This window comes from Corythoichthys intestinalis, chromosome 9 (genome assembly GCF_030265065.1).
Source record: "Corythoichthys intestinalis isolate RoL2023-P3 chromosome 9, ASM3026506v1, whole genome shotgun sequence".
NCBI lineage: Eukaryota > Metazoa > Chordata > Actinopteri > Syngnathiformes > Syngnathidae > Corythoichthys > Corythoichthys intestinalis.
The window spans coordinates 1,335,716-1,358,210 of record NC_080403.1 but is presented as its reverse complement, the minus strand read 5'-3'; positions in this window follow the sequence as shown (position 1 = coordinate 1,358,210).

The window sequence follows — 22,495 nt, the reverse complement described above, 5'->3', positions numbered from 1 at the left end:
CCAGCCTTGCATATTGTTCCTTTAAGTTTCAATAAGCAACCGCTCCCTGCTAAGTAATAGATAAAAAAAATACAGCAAAAATTGAAGATGAGTTAATGTATAGAAATTGATAAAAATTTTGTTTAGACTTGTTTCAAATTAAGTGCAAGTGATTTTGAAAATCTTAGGATTGTCTTCCCTACACCCCCCATTCTTAATTTAATGGGTAATTCTAAAGTGAAAATTATGTTATTTATTGAAAAGTAGTGCAGTAAAAATGTTTTCCCTCACACAATAAATTATACGAATGATAAGCCGATATTGTTTACAATGTTGATTGAAAACATAATCCTTATCATTAGGGCAGTCTCATGGGAAAAACTAAGATGGCAGGTGCACAATTCCTTGTCTGGTTTTGGAATGTGCCACCTGTGATATTCTTGTGGGATTCATTTTAGGTTTTAATTTTCAGGTAATACTGCATTTTCCATTGTACACACACATGTAAACATTTAAAATGTCACGCATGATCCCTGACGGAAAAGCTGGAAGTCACTTCTACCGTGTTTTCCACACTTTAAGGCGCGCCTAAAAGCCTTCAATTTTTTTTTTCAAAAACCGACAGTGCGCCTTATTATCCGATGCGCCTTATATATGAATTGATATTGATTAATCATGACATGACTCTCTTTAGCACAGCGCCATCTAATGGGTGCATAGTACCCAACTACTACCACTACTAGTACTGCACCTTACAGTGCGGAAAATACGGTATTTTACTGCTGTTTTTAAACAACCATGTTTTACATATCCCTCCCAACCCCTTCATCCTCTCAGTTTATCTCACACACACACACTTGAAAGTTCATTTTGGTCTGTGCAAAAGTGATAATTCACCATTTTTATTTCTCGATTGTATTTTGTGTGTTTGCAGATATTGTGCGTATGACAGATGATTATTTTCACTGTTACAAAGTTGTTGTTTTTTTCTCTTTGATTGGAGAGTTGCTGAAGAGATTTGACACCTTATCACGCCTTCTGCCACCCCCTAGTCAGTTGGCACCTTTTTTTTTTTTTTTTTTTTTTTTTTTTAATTACAAATCCTGGGGAGACTTTAGCTTTGAAACAAACACATGACACCATTTTCATCAGAGGTGGGTAGAGTAGACATTTTTCTTTTTTTTTTTTAACTAAAGTAAAAGTAATGTAACTTCAAAAATAACCAAGTGAAAGTATTCATCCCAAAAAGTGAAATGAATACTCGGCAAGAGCTGCTTACAAAGTTTTTAAACTGGTATATTTTATTTTTCTCATCACAACATCTAGATGAACTGTTATTTTTAAACGGTACTATAACTCATTGCATGTCCATATTAGACCAAAAAATACACAAATGATTGAATTACAACTCGAAAAATCTTTAAAAAATGAAACCTCACCTGTCCAAAAAGCATGAGTGCTCTCTAGTGGACAAAATATTTCCTGCTATGAAATTAAAATGATCATATCTTTGTGCCAAATAAAAACTGGGAGACGAGGTGAAATATGCGCTTTTCTAGTCATGTTGATGTAATGTGAAATGGTTTATTTTTTACAGTACTTTAAAGACACCGCGTGATTGAACAGGCCGAAGTGATCATAGGACTTCCGACTGCAAGCTTGCGTGTGTTCATGCGACTTGTTATAATGGAGTCATGTGATTATTATTGCGACATCTCATTGGTGGAAATGATAGAGCCACTGTGGGTTTCGCTGACATATATAAAGTAAAAATGTAATACAGTATGTAGAATTAAAAGGGGAAAAAAATTTGTGTAGTGGCGTAAGATTAGTGTTTCTTCCCAAAGGGGAAGTTCAGAATTTTTGACATTAGTAAAGTAGTTTGACAAAAGTAAAATGGTAAAACTACTCTTAGAAGTAATTTTTTCTCTACAAGTTACTCAAGTAAATGTAACGCAATACTACCCACCTCTGGTTGGCATTATTTGACCTTTTCTTGACACAGCTTAAAAGTATACTATTGTGATTTTTTTAATTGAAAAATATGTTAACATTTACTATTTATAAATGTTTTGATGTTTTGTCTTCTACCCTTTTATCCAAAAACTCAGGATGCTGGTATGGTCGGCAGGGTTTTCATAGCGCACCTTATTTAAGTTATATACACGCTTTTAAACAGTCAAAGAAAAACTGGTGACTTACTTTTGTTTCAGTCATAAGTCTTTTGCCAACAAACTTTGGATGACAAATTGAAATACCTGCAAACTTTTATTACAGTGGTATGAAAAAGTATCTGAACCTTTTGGAATTTCTCACATTTCTGCATAAAATCAGTTCTGATCTGGTCCTTGTCAAAATCACACGGATGAAAAAACAGTGCTTTAACTAAAATCACCCAAACATTTATAGGTTTGTGTATTTAGGGGATAGTATGCAAACAATGACAGAAAAGGGGGGTGGGGGGGTAAGTAAGTAAACCATCACAATTAATATTTTGTATATTTTACTCATCAGTGATTGGGCACACACCTGACTTAAAATGTTTGGTAAAAATTGGTTTTAATTGCCCTTAAAGTAAAGTAATTAAAATATGAGAACCTATAAATGTTTGGGTGGATTTTGTTGAAGCAGACACTGTATTTTAATCTGTGTGATTTTGACAAAGATCAGATCACATTTGATGGTAATTTTATGCAGAAATGGGAGAAATTCCAAAAGCTTCAAATTTTTCATACTACTGTGTTTTCACCTAAGGTGCCTGCCAAGTTTCGCAAGTTAATATATGGCCTAATGCTTGCTGAAATATTGGGCGTTTTAATCATCATGGCTTACGATCTTAACTCATTTCAGTTTCCAATCATTTACAGGTGACCTTTAAATTTAGTTTTGTGCTTGAAGTGTCCCTAATTTTGTTTCTGAACCTGATGAGGATCAAAACTAGGATTTAGAAAAGTTTCGGTCAACGCTTATTAGGGTTATTTTTACACTTACAATTTGATTAGTTAAAACGCACTACCTCATGTCTCTGCACCTTTTTACTGTGACTTTTTCTCCCCCTTGCCAGCAAATAGCATTCCACAGCCACTGGATTTTTTTCCTTCACCAAATGTCAAACACTTTTGCAGTATATGTAATAGTTCACTCAAATGCAAGAGAATTTAGAATATGCATCACGTCTGTTCAGCGTTTCTATTTTGTTTACAGACCTATAAAGGTCATGGTTAAAATGTATTTTTTGTTTTTTATTTGATGTCTTAATCATCATTTCATCACTTTTTCCACTTAGGTAAAAGGCAGGGTAAAATTATATCACTGGCTTAGTATTCTGCAAAGCCATTGGAATTGCTTATGTGATGATGATGTGTGCACAACCTGTCTTTTTTTTTTTAACACCATGGTTGACTACACTAAAAATCTTTCTGGACACAAATGTACACTATGCAATCGTCACTTTCGCAGAAACTGTTAAGAGTCGACTCGACCACCTACTTGTTCTGATGGATGCACCTAGCCTTTCTTTTAGTAATGCTGTATTTTCAGTCAGTCAGACCTATTACTGCAAATAATTTGTGACAGCATTTTATACTGCTTCGTTTCGATTTCAATAAAAGTTGGACATTCAGCACCATTTAGGTATGTTTGTTTTCTGTTTTGTTTTGTTTTTTACATTCTATTTGGCATCTTTTGGATGGCTTGTGCGTGTGTGAATTTTCCAAAAGAACAGAGATACAGGTATTGTCCATGAGCTCCAGACTTGAGGCAGAAGACCATTCATAACCAGTGTTCTAAGTTTATATGAATGGCATACCGCAAGCAACACGTCACTTTTGCTCATGAATATTCATGACGTTAGCAATTGTTGCTAGGCGGGTCAACCTCCCGTTTAATAGTAAATGCATGTCAATAGTATACAAACGAGATGTGATAAATAAACCTACCAATTCTGTCCAAAATGATGTCCCTGGTGCCAAATTCACTGGTAAAGATGTGGAAGAACATACAAATGTTTAGTTAAAGAGATGGCTTGAGTATGGAGGGCTGAAAAAGAGCCGACCTGATCCAGAGGTAGGTGTTCTATCGACACCTTTTTCTTGTGTGTATTGACTTTCACCACTGACAATGACATTCTCCTGTTTCAACAATCTATTCTTTACCACCTTATATCCTCTGGTTGTCTTACGTCTCTGACTGTTCTTGGGGGTAATTTACATTGCTATTTTTGTGTAGCGATCGCAAATGCTACTGAGTGACAGCCAACTTAATTTATTCATTAATAACAAATCTAGAATTTATTTATACTTCCCCCTTACTAAAAAAAAATTTTTACAACAGAAAAGGTAACAATAGTGGCAGTCAGATACCTGAAAAAAATTAAAATTGTCATTCATTGTAAGACAAGCAGCATGGCAAAACACCACGTTAGAAAATAAGCAAAAATATCAAAACGGCTTAACTCTTCGTCCTCTGTAGGACCCTAGCATCCAAGAAAATGTTTACTGCATAGAAGGTGAATGGTTTTGCCTTGCTGGCCTTAAACTGGTCTTTTTACATTCGCACAAGTTGATCCATTCTTCACATTTTTCCCCTCTTTTTTGGCTTCGGGAAACGTATGAAGAAAACATCCATCATATGTCGTAATATCTAGAGTCCTTTCTACAAGTTCCATAGCAGCAGAATTTACTCGGCATGTTCTTTTTTGAAAGATTACCGGCAGAAAACAAGCAGTAATAACATGAATATGCGAGGCCGTGTGTATGTTGACCCACTTCCAGGTTAAGATGGCAATGTACGATTTAAAAATAGCATTCGTGCGATACGCTTTTGGAAGTGTATCGCCATGCATGGCATTAGGTAAATACAATTTAGAAGAAAAAAAAAAAATCAACTTTGGAGTAGGCATGTGCCGGTACAGTATTCTGATGGTATGATAACCCTAAACCAAAACATCACGGTTTCATGGTATCACAGTATTACTTTGAAATATCTGGGTTAAAAACTTTTTTTTTTTTTTTAAATCCATTGAATAGGATTTTTACCTTTCAAAACATATAGACAAATTAGAACACAAGTATAATGTTTAAATAAATGTAAAAAAAAAAAAAAAAAAAAAAATTCTAATTAAGATTTAAATCAATGAAGTGCTTTATGTGAGCCTAAACCCATAGCCACATTATTACCATCAGAACAAAAATAATTGAATTATTTTCCATAAAAAGCATGTGTGTATGGCTCGTTTCACTTTTACATTATACACACACACTTTCTCAAGTGTGTGTAGAAAAAAAGTTTTTTTTCTCTTTTCCTATAGAGAAAAAAAAACGTTTACCAATGCTAGAAAGACAGCTGGTGGGCAACATTCATGACAGTGTTTACTAACCTTCAATTTTATATAAATGCGAAATCAGATTGGAGGTATTGCTCCGTTAGCAGCCACACTCTGCAAACATGTTTTACATGTCAGTTGGCCCTCCTCCTCTAAGCCGCGGCCATCTGTAACTTTTCTGTAGCAGAAGTATTCCTATACCAGCAATTTCATTTTCTTCGATGGGGGGGGCAGTTCAGGAGTTTCATGTCCTCCAGCCATCGTGTAGCACAGCTGACTCCCTGACCAACAACCGGTGGGGGAGGGTTGAGCCATGCAGCTGCAAGTGAGGTATTTCTCCTTGCATTTTTGGGACATAAAAAATGGCTAATACCTTAGCAACGGTATGTCGGAAAACCCTTGACGTTTTCATACCAGGGCCTATACCTTGAAATAGGTAATCGGCACATGTCTACTTTGGAGTGTTACTTGAGCCTGTAAAGTGTATTTCTGTTTTTATTCATTTTACACTTTTTCTCGATGAGCAATTTATTACAATTTAGGACTGCAGCATTTACAGTAAGTGCCTTATACCTCCTCTGTGTTTGGTGAACAATGGAGAACCTTGAAGAGAGCAACCAGACAAGTGTAAGAGTAAGGGGAGGAGGGGGGAGGACAAATTGGAGCAGGAGGAGAACAACGAGGAAGAAGACTGAGAGGAGCAGAAGGAGGACAGAGAAGAGCAGGAACACGAGGAGGAAGAAGAACTATACTGAGATTTGGGCCACTGTGGTAGACGTTGTGCTGAACCATGGTTAGAGCATGTGGTAGGCTGGCTTCAGGGTCCAGCCATATCTCAACCAATGTACAGTTTGTGCCATTATATGAACACTCAGGATTGACAAAGGGTAAATCTATGCCTCGTGTTCTGTAAAATAATACAGCATTTGTGTACTATACTGGACTGTCTCAAAAAATTAGAATATTGTGTATTCTAATTTTCTGAGACAGTCCAGTATACATTGCTGGCCAAAAGTATTGTCACCCCTGCAATTCTGTCAGATAATGCTCAATTTTTCCCAAAAATATTTGCAATTACAAATGCATTGGTAATAAGTATTTTGCTTGCAATGAAAAAACACAAAAGAGAATGGGGGGTGAATCATTATCATTTTACGCAAAACTCCAAAAATGGGCCGGACAAAAGTATTAGCACCCTCAGCCTAATACTTGGTGCCACAACCTTTAGACAAAATAACTGCGAACAACCGCTTTGGGTATCCATCAATGAGTTTCTTACAATGCAATGATTTTAGACTATTCTTTTTTGGCCGACTGCTCCAGGTCTCTAATTTGCAGGGTGCCATTTTGAGATCTCTCCACAGGTGTTCTATGGGATTCAGGTCTGGACTCATTGCTGGCCATTTTAGGAGTCTCCAGTGCTTTCTCTCAAACCATTTCCTAGTGCTTTTTCATGTGTTTTTTAGGTCATTGTCCTGCTGGAAGATCAATGACCTCTGAGGGAGACCCAGCTTTCTACATTGTGCTGCAAAATTTGTTGGTAGTCTTCAGACTTCATAATGATATGCACCCGGTCAAGCAGTCCAGTGCCAGAATTAGCAAAGCAACCCCAAAACATCAGGGAACATCCGCCATGTCTGACTGTGGGGACCGTGTTCTTTTCTTTGAAGGCCTCATTATTTTTCCTGTAAACTCTCTTGATGCCTTTTCCCAAAAAGCTCTACTTTTGTGTCATCTGACCAGAGATCATTCTTGCAAAACGTTTTTGGCTTTCTCAGGTAAATTTTTGCAAACTCCAGCCTGGCATTTTTATGTCTCTAGGTTAGAAGTGGGGTCTTCCTGGGTATGCTACCATAGAGTCAGACAGTTATTTGGTCTTCTTTCTTTTCTCCATGCTCAATGTGGTACACACAAGGACACAGGACAGAGTTTGAGTCAACTTTAATCCATTTTAACTGGCTGCAAGTGTGAATTAGTTATTACCATCAAAGGGTGACAATACTTTTGTCCGGCCCATTTTGGGAGTTTTGTATAAAATGATAATGATTGTCTTTTGTGTTTTTTCATTGCAAGCAAAATGAATGAAGATACCAAGGCATTTGTAATTGCAATCATTTTCTGGGATAAATGAAGCATTATCTGACAGAATTGCAGGAGTGCCAATACATTTGGAAAGGACTGTATTTACACAAGCACACCCTAACTTATGTTTTTAACCATATCTGTCATTAATAACACAAAGCACACATTCATGACTCTTTATTGGTAATTCATTAATATTTATTTGTAAATAACACATCAAAATCAGAATTTGTGTGTGCATCAAATTAAAAGGAAGTCTTTGTGCAGTTTTAGCTTTTGCCAGAAGAGGTCCCATGCTTCATGTACTAAACGCATTTTAGAAACTTTTTTGTTTGTTTGTTTAAATCCAAGTGGTTCAGAGCTTTACAAAAGCTTCATTTTGCTATCACTATTTTTAAATATATTTTTATGGTTGCAATGTATTAGAATAACAAACTCAACAATAATAATAATAGCAATAGACATTATCAATAAATTGGCCATATTTACACAAGCACACACACAAACTTTTCAACCATATCGCTCTCATTAATAACACAAAGCACACATTCATAAGTCTTGTTTAGTCATTCTCACTCGCTCCCTAAACCCATCCGCACCTGTTCAGACCTTTCTACATTTAAAAAAATGTTGAAAACTCACCGTTTTAAACTAGCTTTTGATTTATAATTCTTTTCTTTCTTGTTTTTTTCTGCTCATGTTGTTTGCTGCTTTTCCTTGTAACAACTGTAAAGCGTCTTTGAGCATTGGTAAAAGCGCTCCATAAATAAAATGTAATATTATTATTAATTCGTTAACCTTTTTTTGTAAATAGCACATCAAAATCAGATTTTGTGTGCGCATCAAATTAAAAGGACATCTTTAAGAGCCTGTGCAGTTTTTGTTTTTGCCAGAAGAGGTCACAAGCTTCATGTACTGAAGTTTTTTTTTTTTTTTTTTTTTTTTTTTAATCCAAGTGGTTCAGAGCTTTAGAAAGCTTCATTTTGCCGTCACTATTTTAATATATTATAACCGTGCAATCTTATTTTTATGGTTGCACTGTATTTGATTAATAACATACTGAAACAACAATAATAATAGTATATTTTCAGTCTTTGGTGAGTGTGCTCAATGTCCTGGGGTCAACCTACCACCATAGGCGGAGTTTGACTTTTGGGGCAGGGGGGGCACAACATGTTGATGACCCCGAAACGCAGTGTCAGCAATAAAATTAACTTACAATACTATTTATAATAATAAGTTGACAATAAGCGTTTTTTGTTTCCCATCATTCTTGAGGGGAATTCTGAATCAGGCTGCTTAGGCAATACTTTTCGCCAAGATCGTCAACCATTGAATATGATACGCCATATTGTCGTGCCAAAGTAGTTACTCCAGTCAAAAATTGTATCCCCTGGGCGGAGCCATATGGAGGTAGATTTGTGTCTTTATTATCCAATCAAAAAAATTGCCTCAGTAAAAAAAAAAAAAAAAAAAAAAAGTTGCTTCAATCAAAATATATATTTTCAATCAAAAAAATTTGCTTCAATCAAAAAAAAAAAAAGTGTTTGAATGTGAAAATAAATTTGAAACTAAAAAATGCATGTGAAAGCCTATTTTTTCTAATTGATTAAATTTTTTTTTTTTTTTTTTTTTGGGAATCAAGTTGTTTTTGATTGAAGCAACTTTTTTGATTGGAGTAATGTTGATTTTTGTTTGGGCCATATTTTGACTAAGGCGTTTTTGTCTTTATTATTCAATCAAAAAAATAAGTTGCTTAAATATATATATTATATATAATATATATATTTAAGCAACTTATTTTTTTGATATATATATAATATATATATTTAAGCAACTTATTTTTTTGATATATATATATATATATTAGGGCTGTCAAACGATTAAAATTTTTAATCGAGTTAATTACAGCCTAAAAATTAATTAATCGTAATTAATCACAATTAATCGCAATTCAAACCATCTATAAAATATGCCATATTTTTCTGTGAATTATATATATATTCTGTAAAATAAATTGTTGGAATGGAAAGATAAGACACAAGATGGAGATATACATTCACCATACGGTACATAAGGACTGTAGTGGGCATTTCACTCTACTGTCATTTAAATCTGTCTATGCTGTCCTCACGCCGAAGCGTCTACTTTTTCCAAAGCTAGACAGCTAGTGAACGACGCCTTAATAATCAGACTTCTTCCTTTTTCATCTGATTTATTAATAAAATGGCCTCAAACCATTGTCCTCTTTAGACCGTCCTAAAACTACAAAAAAAAAAAAAAAGTACACAAGCATTGCATTAGCAACAACGTTAGCTTAGCACACTATACAGGTAAACATAAACAAAAAGCGTCTCATACAAAAAAATATAACATTTCGCTAATTAACATAATATGTACATTCTTTACAACAACCATACTTACAGACAAATCTTGTCCAAGGATCATATAAGCACAACAGAGACGTTGTGCAGCCATATTGAACAGGCAAGAAAAGAATAAACCATGTCGCAAAGCGACCACAAGAGTTCGCTGTTAGACAGCAGAAAAAGCCTTGCTGTAAAACTTACCAAAAGGCAGAATACTGTCTGAGCGGGACATGTGCGTTAAATGCGTCAAATATTTTAACGTGAGCCATTAAAAAAATTAATTACCGCGCGTTAACGCGTTAATTTTGACAGCCTCCCCTCTGCCTCGGCTGCTGGCCGCGGGAGTAGGTTGGGGGGTCGGGTCTCTGATCTTGCATCACCCCGTGGCAGTTCCTGGGCGTTCTCCTGCCTCCGCCTTCCCCTCTCTTCTCTGGCTGGGCATCCGCCCTGCGCTCCGTCGCGGGTCGCTGGCTGGGCGCCGGCGTATCAGCGGGGTGTCGCCTGCACCGGCGGGGGACCCTGCCTTGCCTGGGGCTTGGTGGACCGCTGGGGGTCCCGTGGCGTGCCGTGCCGGTTGGGGGGCTGCGGCTCGTGGCCCGGGTGGGCGGGCGGGGGTGGGTGTAGGCGTGGGGTTGGTGATGCGTCCCCTCCTGCCATCCCTGAAGGCCGGTTGATGGGTGCGCGGGTGGCCCGGGGGGGGGGGGACGATGGCTCCTTTGCTGGGCTGCAGGAGGAGGGATGGGCTGCGCATGGCCCCCCAGCCCTCCCACCCGCCCTCCCTCCCCGGGCTGGCTGGGTGGGGGCCGTGGCCCTGGGTTGGCGCCCGCGCGGCTTCTCCGTCCGTCTACGTGGCTGTCGCGCGCCCGGTGGGGCCTGCGTGCTGCTGGATGTGGTAGGGCATGCTCGGGTTGGGGGTCCCGGTGCCGGGATTGGCGATGCGGCGGCGTAGGGTTGGTCGCCAACGGGCTTACACTCATAAGAGATTCACACGATTACTGGGTTCTAGATCACAGAACTGATTTGTGTACACTCTACCCCTTTCAATCACTTAATTTATAGGCTTATAGACACCCCCACCCCCATTCTCCTCTTTCACTGGCCAATAGGCCCCCGCATGGTGTAAACCGGAAATACATCTCGCTGACGATAGCACCAGCATATTAGTAACTAGTTTAGATGATCAATGCATTTCTTGTTGTTGTTTGTGTATGTGTTTCTTTTCCTTCTTCTCTTGTATTTCTTTTCTTCTGTCCCCCCATAATCCCTTATGTTCGCTGCTTTGTCATAATAAAAAGATATTTTGAATGATCACAATGGGAGTATGTCAGACTCTCAATGTGAAACATTAAAACTGTTCAGAATCCGGGCACTTAGACTTCCATTCTCTGTGTCAAACAGCTGAACAGGACAGGTTTTAAAAAATAAATAAATAAATAAATAAATAAATAAATAAATAAATAAATAAATAAATAAATTTTGATCCATTATAAAAAATAAAAAAAAATTGGTTCAATTATTCATTTTTGTTGCAGTTTTATTTCTTTAGAACTTTTATATATATACATACATATATATATATACATATATATATATATATATATATATATATATATATATATATATATATATATATATATATATAGGAAAGTCAATTTCATGCAATGACACTTTTCGGCCACCATGGGGGGCCTGGCCCCCTTGGCCCCCCATTAAAATCTGCTTATGCCTACCACCTCCAAATGTATGGCCAAGATGTTCTAAATTTTCCAGATTGTGAGCAACAGTGATTCTAATCTATAGTATTGCCAGGGGTATCACTAGGTTTTGAGCGGGGGTTAGGTAGACCTCGGTGAAGTTGTCCCCCCATCAGATGCAAATTTATATAAAAATCATGTCATACGTTTGTGCTACGTTTGTGCTTGTTTGTTCTGTACATTAAAATCTTCTTATGCCTACCACCTCCAAATGTATGGCCAAGATGTTCTAAATTTTCCAGATTGTGAGCAACAGTGATTCTAATCTATAGTATTGCCAGGGGTATCACTAGGTTTTGAGCGGGGGTTAGGTAGACCTCGGTGAAGTTGTCCCCCCATCAGATGCAAATTTATATAAAAATCATGTCATACGTTTGTGCTACGTTTGTGCTTGTTTGTTCTGTACAGAGGTCTGTAGAGTAGACAAAGATTTTACTCAAGTAAGAGTAGCATTATTTCAAAATAATATTACTCAAATAAAAGTAAAAGTAGTCGTCCAAAAAATGTCCTAAAGTACAAGCAGAAAAGTATTAGTTGCAAAGAATACTCAAGTAATGAGTAAGATTATGAGTAACTGCTTAAGATTTTTTTTTTTTTTTTTTTTTTAAACACAATCGTATTTTTGTTTTCAGACAACACAACATTATCTATATGGACATTGTTATGATGATACTGTATAATAACCCATTACATAATACATATATACACAAAGTAAAAAGTATAGTTTAGTAAAACTACTCTTAGAAGTACATTTTTCTCAAAAAGTTACTCAAGTAAATGTAACGGAGTACATGTAACACGTTACTACCCACCTCTGGTGCTGTAAAAAGTTTCATTTGTGCTGCTTTTCGTTTTGAGATATTAACCATTTTTATAGGTCAAATATAGGTCAATCTGAGGTCAACCAGCGGCCCATTTTGGTCAACATGGGTAACAATTGTGTTAATCGCTTATGTTTGGTTTGTGCTGTAAAAATGTTCGTTTGTGCTGCTATTGTTTTTGAGATATTAATTTCGAGTGATGACGTGACTCGCAGCCCCCATTTACAGCAAAATAGACCCGAAACGGTGTCATTCGTCTGTGCTCCATTTGCTCTAGTTGTTGGAACATCCCTCTGTTATTGAGAGAGTTGGTACACTCCGTTAGCCGAGACGGAGGGGCTATTATTGACGTCATCACTCAAAATTAATCTCTCAATATCTATAAAACAATTGCAGCACAAACGGATTTTTTTTCAGCACAAACCTAGCCCAAACGAATGACACCATTGCGGTTCAGTTCCGCCGTAGATGTGGGGCTACGTGACGCCATTACTCGAAATTAATACCTCAAAAACGATAGCAGCACAAACAAAACTTTTTTACAGCACAAACTTAGCACAAACAGTTAACAGCATTTTTACATTAATTTGCATTTGATAGGGGGCCAACGTCATGGAGGTCTACCCACCACCTGCTCAAAACCTAGTGCTGCCCCTGGCAAATCGATAGATTAGTGTCACTGTTGCTCACGATCTGGAAAATTCCGAATATTTGTCCACACATTTATGTATTTTTTTATATACAAAATGTAAAAAGGAATATAATAATATATCCTTATATTTCTGTAAATGTTGTTGCGAACCAATTAAAGCTATGAATCCAAATGTGTCAAATGTAAAATCGAATGTTACTTGTATGAACATCCCAGTTTGATTTTATGTTGTATTCGGCTTCAATTTATATTGGAATGAACACTCAAAAAAATGAAGTTATAATATGATTTTCAATAGACAAAATGTTGTCAAATATCCAATTTATCCATCCCTTTGCAAAAAGACTCACAGTTATACACATTCCAATTTCCAGCTAATGTAACCAAGAATTTCTTAAAATGCACAAAAAATATTTCCCTCCTATTTCCATGTGATTCAGATCACATGTTCATACTTGCTCACATTTACTCGTGGACATTCCTTTCTCCCATCTCAATCGGGTCAGAACATGTTGGGCTGTACACTAAACCTAGGGTAGCTTGTGGTGGGGCAGTGCATAGAAAGCCCATCTCTGTGGCTAAGAATTTGTCATTGGCTCACAGAGTGAATTAATTGTCCTGCTGACACCATAAATGATGAATAATGTCTTATTTTTGTAATGATTCATTTTTGTAGCCTTACATATTAATACTAATGCATGTATTAATATTGCATGATATTAATACATGTTTTTGGCAGCCCTTTTAATTTTTGTTTTAGTCTTTTGGACGAAAATACTTATTAGTCTTAGTCATATTTTAGTCATTTCAAAATCTGTTCGTATTTGTTTAGTTTTATTTGACGAAATCCCATACAAATTTTGTCTAGTTTTAGTCGACACTTACTCAAAATATTTTTGTTTCAAAAGTTTTAGTCCAAAAATAAAGGTTTCCAACAATTTCGAATGAACATAGAGAGACTAGCACATATTGTAGTGTGTAAAAGGACAACGCCAACTTACATCAGTTGGGAAAAAAAAACAGTACATCATTTTCAATTATACTCACCTGGAAGCTACGAACTGTATGTAAAAAAAAAAAATGTTGACCGAGCATTCAACACTGGGAAGATTTTTTTGTTGTTACTATTCTTAGAGTCTATCTAGAATGCGGAAAACGCAGACAAGGCTGAAAAAGCAGTTTCTGCTCTTGCACCCCTCTTTAAAAGAAACTGCTGTATTTTAAGCCAAAAGAACTGTTGTGTTTGATAAAACAATCTGTCTATATGCTGCCATAGCAGATTAATGGCGCATTAAGTCTCCGAACTATTTTCAATTTGTCCGTTTTACCCTGGAAACCCCCGTTTACAGACGTCGCGCAACTGCTTTTGTTTCAACCTAGCCACAAAAAGAAGGTAAGTAATCAAATTTATTAATCGAAATGTCTGTCATTTTCAATTAGAATCATTAATCGATGTCTAATGTTTAGTTTAAAAAAAAAAACGACTTCAAAAAATTATTCACTCACATATTTCAAACTTTTTAAAGAATTACGTCACAATGAAAAAATTGGGGTCTGTAAAAAAAGTCACGGATATCTACCTCATAACTATCGCTTAATTGTATTTTTTTCATTACTGTCGCATTTTCCCCAATATTTCAGATGATAATTAATCGATCCAAACAAAGAAAAATGATTGAAAAAAAAAACGTTTAAAAGGGTAAATATATGAAAATGAAAATCTCGACCACTCCTTGATGTCTGCAATTTCTGCATCGCGACCCTTTTTATACTACCATGTTTCACCCATAAAAACCACCAAAATTCGGCTGTGGCCACTCACAGCTATGTCTTGACACTCAGTGATACATGAAGTTTTTTGATTGAAAAGAGGTAAGAAAGCGATAATATCTCGTTAAAATCTTTAGGTCTTTAATTCTGCTCTCATGTGTTCTCACCTCCAGTTAGGGTTTTGCTGTTTAATTTTTTAAACCCTAACCCTTTTTTTTATGCCCTCCTGTTCAAAAATTTCTTCCCCCAGAAAATTGACATTTTTAAGCTTTCCAATGATGTATCACACGTGCATATTGGACAATTTGGCCAAATTGGTTGTCTCAGAGCGGAACTTCAAGTCACCTGAGTGTTTTCCGCCATATATAAATTAAAGCAAAAAGCATCTGCCTTATTTACTCCAGATGCAAACATTGGTCTCTTTTGTGACGTAAGAACAAAATTTGTCGCAATCAGTGACGTTTCACAGTTAAATCTTCGTTTATCAGTGTCCACATGATGGTGCCACAAATGCAGAATTCACACATCTTCACTTTGGACACAGTTTTTAAGAACCCTCGTTTAAATGTGCGTGTGCAGGATAGGCCCAACCGTAGAAAAAGTTATTTTTGCCAAACACCCTGCTGCTACATGGAGACATGGCCTCAGTCTAGCCAGAAGTTGCAAGCAATCAGTATTTCCCAGTAATTGCTCATTTGCCCAACAAAACAGCTGAAGTGGGCTATTAGCTAAATGCCATATCGCCAACTGGCTCTCCTCTAGACTTACTTACCCGAAAAGCCAAGTGCCTCTGCTTTAGACTGTCCAATGTTTTAAAAAGGGCACTGGCAATTCTGAAGCTAATGCCAACGCGAATTCAAATGCTACATTAGCGCTAGGAAGAACATTTAGTGTCTGATGATCACTGACCACAGACCTTAAAAGGCGAGAGCAGCATTGCATATTTTCTCTTACCAAGATAAGAAAACAAATTTCACCGTGTTTCCAAACAAGGAAGATGGAGCACAGCCTAGCTTTAGACACATCCTAAACTCCGGTGAGAAGAGAGAGGCGTAGCACATCTCACATGAGTGACACGACTCAAACACTGCTCTGATGCAAGCTGACGTACTCCACGTGCAATATGAAAATGTCACGCATTGTGAACATATTACAGAAACTATGTCGCATTTTCATCTTGTTGTCGTCTCGTCAGATCTGTACTTTAAAAAAGTAATTCATTACAGTTACAAATTACTTCTCCCAAAAATTAATTGATCTAGTCACTCAGTTACGTCAGAGTAATTGGTTACTTGGCAAAGTAACTGGCATTGCTTTTCATGTTTTACATGTTATTACATGATCCATTCTATAACGTCTTTCACATCAAATATGTTCATATTAACTGATTGAATTGAACTGTTGTTTTTTTCCATTCCCCCTAAAAAAACAGGTCACATTATGTGAAGCTCATAGGATTTTAGGGACAAGAGGCCCTAGCCTAATCTGTAACCTAAACATAACTAGACACAGGGGTATTGCGGATAGTGTGATAACTAGATTGTAACCTTTGCTATGTTTGGAAGTTATTTAATGATGTGAATCAACCGTTAAAGTTGTTAAAATTGCTCCGGTTATTGCATTAGTTCCCTTCTGTCTACTTTCGACATGTGAAAGTTTTAAAACTGTTTCATCATTTAAAGATAGATGCAAGTCAAGATTTTGCCGATTTAGGAGTATGTTAGATAAAAGTTACTTAGGTTCGCTAGGAAATTTCGCTACAAGAGACTTTCTGAGAATTCTACTGCTTTAAGATGGCGGCTGTTTACTAACGGTGGCAAGTCCACAATTTCGCATTTAATTCTCTGTACATGTGCTAACGCCGCTGAGTCTGTAATTTCACATATACAACCCCTAGCAAAAAGTTTTACCAGTCTTTGACGAGCACTCACTCAGACATTTTATCATGTAAAACAAACTCAGTTAAAAAGCTTGAAAGAATAATGAATTAGTTCAAAAGTGCAACTCTTTAGCATTCAGAAACACTAAAAGAAATGAATAAAAAACATTGTGGTGGTCAGTAAATGTTACTTTTATAGAGCAAGTGCAGGGAAACATATTTATGGAATCACTCCATTCTGAGGAAAATAAGATGGAATTGTCAGAAACAAACAAAGAAATAACAATCAAAACACATCTGTGGTATTTAGTAGCACCACCTCTGGCTTTTATGACAGCTTGCAGTCTCTGAGGCATGGACTTGATAAATATTCTTCATCCATTTGGTGCCAACTCTCTTTGATTGCAGCTGCCAGATCATTCTTGCAGGTCGGAGCCTTGCTGTGGACCATTTTTTTCAATTTCCACCACAGGTTTTCAATAGGGCTGAGATCTGGGCTATTTGCAGGCCAAGACATTGACTGAATGAGTCTTTCTCCTGGGAATGCTTTAACAGTTTTAGCTCTGTGGCATGATGCGTTGTCATCTTGGAAAATGACAAACATGTTTTCAATTGAAGGGATAAGAAAGCTGTCTAAAATTTCGATGTAAACTAGTGCATTTATTGAAGATTTAACCACAGCCATCTCCCCAGTGCCTTTGCCTGACATGCAGCCCCATGTCATCAAGTACTGAGGGAATTTTGATGTTTTCTTCAGGCAGTCATCTTTGTAAATCTCACTGGAACAGCACCAAACAAAAGTTCCAGCATCATCACCTTGTCAAGAGTCAAGAATCTGCATTGGTAGTGTTTTTGTGGGAGTATGTGTCTGAACCATTTGTCAAGAGCACTGTAAAAAAAAAAAAAAAAAAAAAAAACCTTAGCATTTTCAGCAGTTAAGCTAGCGGACTTTTGCTATGTAAGTTAGCCAATTGTTATTGTTTTTGTACTGTACATAGATCCTCATTTATTTATTTTTTATACCGTTTGTGGCTCCTCTCAGGTATCTTAATTTTTCATGTTCCTTATCCGATTACTCGATTCTTCTAACTTGTCCATCGATTAATCGACTACTAAAATAATCGAAAGCTGCAGCCCCAAATTAGATATTAATTAATACTGTAGCGCTTGCAAAAATTGGCAGCGGAATGTTGCTTCTGTGAATTAGCACAGGAGTCTAGCTCACGTTTCACACTTTATTTTTCTCCACACCCGCCCAGGTCATGCACCTTACAACTGCATACAATCGTGGTGTAGTAACCCACCAATGGGGAAGTCGCGTTGCCTTATTGAACACACCAATAAGAGTGTCATGTTAGCGAATGGAACGCACCAATGGGAGCGGCGCGTTGCTGTATCGAACGCACCAATAGGAGTGTCGTGCTGTGGCACCGAAGTAGTCCTAGTGACACTACAATCCGTTTCTGTTGAATTTTATTTTGTGCGCTGCATTGATTTTCTTGTGCGCTGAGTTTGTGCGCGCGTGCGCACCTTAGCGGTAACATAGCTCACTTCTGAAAAAAATAACGGCAATAGTAACTCCGTTATACTCTAACGCCGTTATTAACAACACTGCTCCCAAGCCACGTTTTTACCTCGTCACTGTGTCGTCATCATCATGAAAAATTGTTCATCGACGAAATATTTTGGTTATCGTCATTGTTGAAGAAAACAACACTGGCCGGGCCAACATACAGCTAGTGATAAAATAAAATCACTCTTCATAAGCCACAACACTGCCTATAAATCATAAGAGTGGGAGACAATTGTGAGCTGGGGCGTCCCCATCTGCTACAAAGCCACAACTGTCATTTCCCGTCCTCCAAGAAGCAACTGCTGTTTGCATAGTAATCTACAAATGACGCTTTTTACCGTTACGTTCTGGAGTGAGTCGCCTTGCAATACCAATGGAATTTTCAATGACGAGAATGAATGAGTTTTACAATAGAGATGAGATTGACAGACCGCCTGTAACTGACTGTTGGTCAGAAACAACCTCCCACCGAATACCACAAAAACCACAGGGTCTGTCTGACCTCTGATTCACCTTTAAAAGAATTGTTAATGACTCACAACAGAGTTTTTTTTTCCCAGCACAAACCTAGCACAAAATGAATGAGAATTTTTCTATAAATTTGCTTCTGATGAGGGGGCAACTTCATGGAGATAGAGACAGGAATTACGCATACAAGATCCAATCCATTTAATTCCTCGGCCGATAGCCTGAAGTACTTCATTCCCCTGTTAGCACTAGCGCAGTGGTTCTTAACCTTGGTAAAGGTACCGAACCCCACGAGTTTCACATGTGTATTCACCGAACCCTTCTTCAAATTCAAAACCGATGTAGGCTAGCAAGCTAATATGACAGTGAGTTCCCATTCAAATTTACTGCAAATAATTTTGCCATTTGCTGTTGATTTTCACGTTGGAAATTTTGCCATTTGCTGTTGATTTTCACGTTGGAAAATGGTAGAAACGGCAGTAGAGGGCCTCCTCTTCATCTGCACTGCAAATTTATGATTTCTTAATCAGATTATTTTTCTTAAATCTAGTCAAATAATTTTCTCCATCTTGCTTTGAGTGTTAAAGACTTGTTAACAGATTAATGTGTCAGATTATTCCACTTTAAGTAAATACTTCTATTTGTTGTTATTTATTAAGCCCATACAAAAGGCGACAATTTTTCACCTAAACTGCTGGCCAAAAGTATTGCACCCCTGCAATTCTGTCAGATTAGATCAGGGGTGGGCAAACTATTCCACAAAGGGCCGCAGTGGGTGCGGGTTTTTGTTCATACCCATCATGAGGACAGCCTTTCACCAATCCGGTTTCTAACAAGTGTAATCAGTAGATTTCAGTCAGGTGCTTCTTGTTTCCACTGATACCTCATTGGCTAAACTGTCTGTGCTGAATAAGTTTGAACAAAGACCAGGACCCACTGCGGCCCTCGAGGACCGGTTTGCCCACCCCTGGATTAGATAATGCTCAATTTCATTTATTCATTCATTTTCCATGCCGCTTTTCGTCACGAGGGTCGCGGAGGTGCTGGAGCCTATCCCATTGCAATTACAAATGCTTTGGTAGTAACATCTTCATTTATTTTGCTTGCAATGAAAAAACACAAAAGAGAATTAAAAAAAAAAATAATAAGTGATTATCATTTTACACAAAGTTTCAAAAATCATGAAAAAAAAATCATGTGATGTTTCTCTAATTTGTGTAATTAACAGCACCTGTTACTTACCTGTGGCAAATAACAGGTGGTGGCAATAACTAAATCACACTTGCAGCCATTTAAAATGGATTAAAGTTGACTCAACCTCAGTCCCGTGTCCTTATGTGTACCACATTGAGCATTGAGAAAAGAAAGAAGACCAAAGAACTGTCTGAGGACTTGAGAAGCAAAATTGTGATGAACAACGAGATTTGTGTCTTTTTCATTTTAAGTGGGCCAAATCACTTATATTAAAAGTAAACTAATGCAAATTGCTGCAGTAATTTCATTCTTTTAATAACCCATGTAATTTGCTATGATCCAAGGTTTTGAACAGGCGTGTTACTGGTTTGTGGGCACTTGGTACACATCTGACGTTGCTTACCGTGGTCTGCAGTGCGCTCAGGGAGCTTGTGTGTCTGCTCAGACACAGGAAAAATTAGAGGGAACATTGGCTACTACCCACCTCTCATAATTACTTAAGCATCATGTATTAAGAAAAGAACAATTAAAAACTTGCTGGCCAAGGAATGCCCTAGGTGCCTTCAAGAAGATTCCGTCCCTGACCTTCCGAATGATACACTTTATATTATGGCTTTGCAAATCGGCAATTTAGTGCCAGCCCAACAGCTAGGGAAAAACAATTCTTATCTTGATAACCTTGGTGAGGAATGAAGGCTCCCAGACCTCTTGCCTCTTAACAAGAAAAAACAATCACACAGTTCACAGATGTCAGCAATATACTAGCAATGAATGAATATGTACAATCATATGAATAAACAAATGTGTGGGAATAAATAAATATATCTACAAAGGCGACAACCCATTTCCCACCATCACCAAATTGTTGGAGATGCAGACATGGTAGCATTTCAGGAAGTAAGAAGTGAAGCTTTTCGTCCACCATGTTTGAAAAGCAACACAAAAAACTCCAAATGTTCCAAACCTCTTTCTGAACGTTTTGTGTAATTTTGTCTTTTTTCAAAGAGCTATTAAAACTTTTTAAAGTTTACCTCTGGTGGTCAGCTGGGGGGAAAAAGTTCATACACAGGCCCTTCTTAAAAAATGTGCATATTGTGATAAAGTTAATTATTTTCTGTAATGTACCGATAAACGTTAGACTCTCATATATTTTAGATTTATTAGACACAACTGTATTTCAAGCCTTTTATTGTTTTAATATTGATGATTTTGGTGAAAAAGTAAAGGAAAACAAAAAATCCCTATTTAAAAAAATTAGCATATTTCATCCGACCAATTAAAAAAAGTGTTTTTAATTAAAAAAAAAAAAAGTCAACCTTCAAATGCGTAATTATGTTCAGTTATGCACTCAATACCTCGTCGGTAATCTTTTGGCGGAAATGACTGCTTCAATGCGGCGTGGCATGGAGGCAATACTGAGATGTTATGGAGGCCCAGGATGCTTCGATAGCGGCCTTAAAGTGCCTGTGACAGCATTAAAAAAATAAATAAATAGCATTATTATGTGAATTAGAATCATATTTTGAGACGATTCAACTATATACAACAATTAGGCAAAGCACAGATGACAAGATATTACCGGTAGTCTTTTAATCTGCTGTTTAGCCCCGCCTGTCATTATAGCGCTTTAGCGTCCCCAGCTGGAGGATGACGTCGGCAGGGTCACGATTTCATTCGATTTAGAATTCAGCCCATTGAGGGGGAAGATTCAGAACACGGAAAATGCGACGAGTAGAGAAGCAAAATGTCATTGTTTCAATCTCTCTACTCCATCAGTTTTACAGTTTATTCTTTTTATCCAAGTATTTTTCCCCAACTGCTAGATAAATGGTATGGTCATGACAAATAAGTTTTGGACTAAATGGAATATGAAATATTAAAAATGCATTTTTTCAGTATGACAGGGCAAAATTACTCTTGCTGAATCCGGTTTTGAGGAATGAACCAGGATGGGAATTTTCAACAGCCTCACAAATCTTTTGCAGGTGTTTAGAGTTAATTAGTTAATTCAGACAGTTAGGTCAATACAGGAGTCAACAACCCGCGGCCTCTCATGCGGCTCAGTTTTTAAAATAAAACACCAGTATTTAATTATGAGATTTATCAAAGGAATTTAGCATTGCTGTAGTGAGCAGAACAAGTCAGGCTCACTATGTTTGTAAAAAGAAAACACACATAGGTCATTATTTCACCAACTATGTAAAGTCACGGTGTCACTTATGTGACACCGTGACTTTACATAGCTGGTGAAATAATGACCTGCGTTAGTGTTCTGTGAATAAAAAGAAGAAAGTGAGCCTGACTGATTCCCGAGCTTTGGCTAACATCTTAATTTGAGATTGCAAAGTGTGTGAGCCTCCCAGTGTTGTCTTTTCAATGGAAACCAGGTCGAAATGCCTCTTTAGGTGTTAAAGGTTGCCGACCCCTGGGTTAGTAGCTAGTTTAGAGTACTACCTTTTCATGGTATGCTATTTTTTTTAGATACAAATTTTGGGTTTTCATGAGCTGTATGCCAAAATCATCAGTATTAAAACAATAAAAAAATATTTCAGCCTCCTAAAACCACAGAAATGCAAACAAAAACTGCTTTTGGCAGTTATACCTATAACACAAACTAAAACACAACAGGTT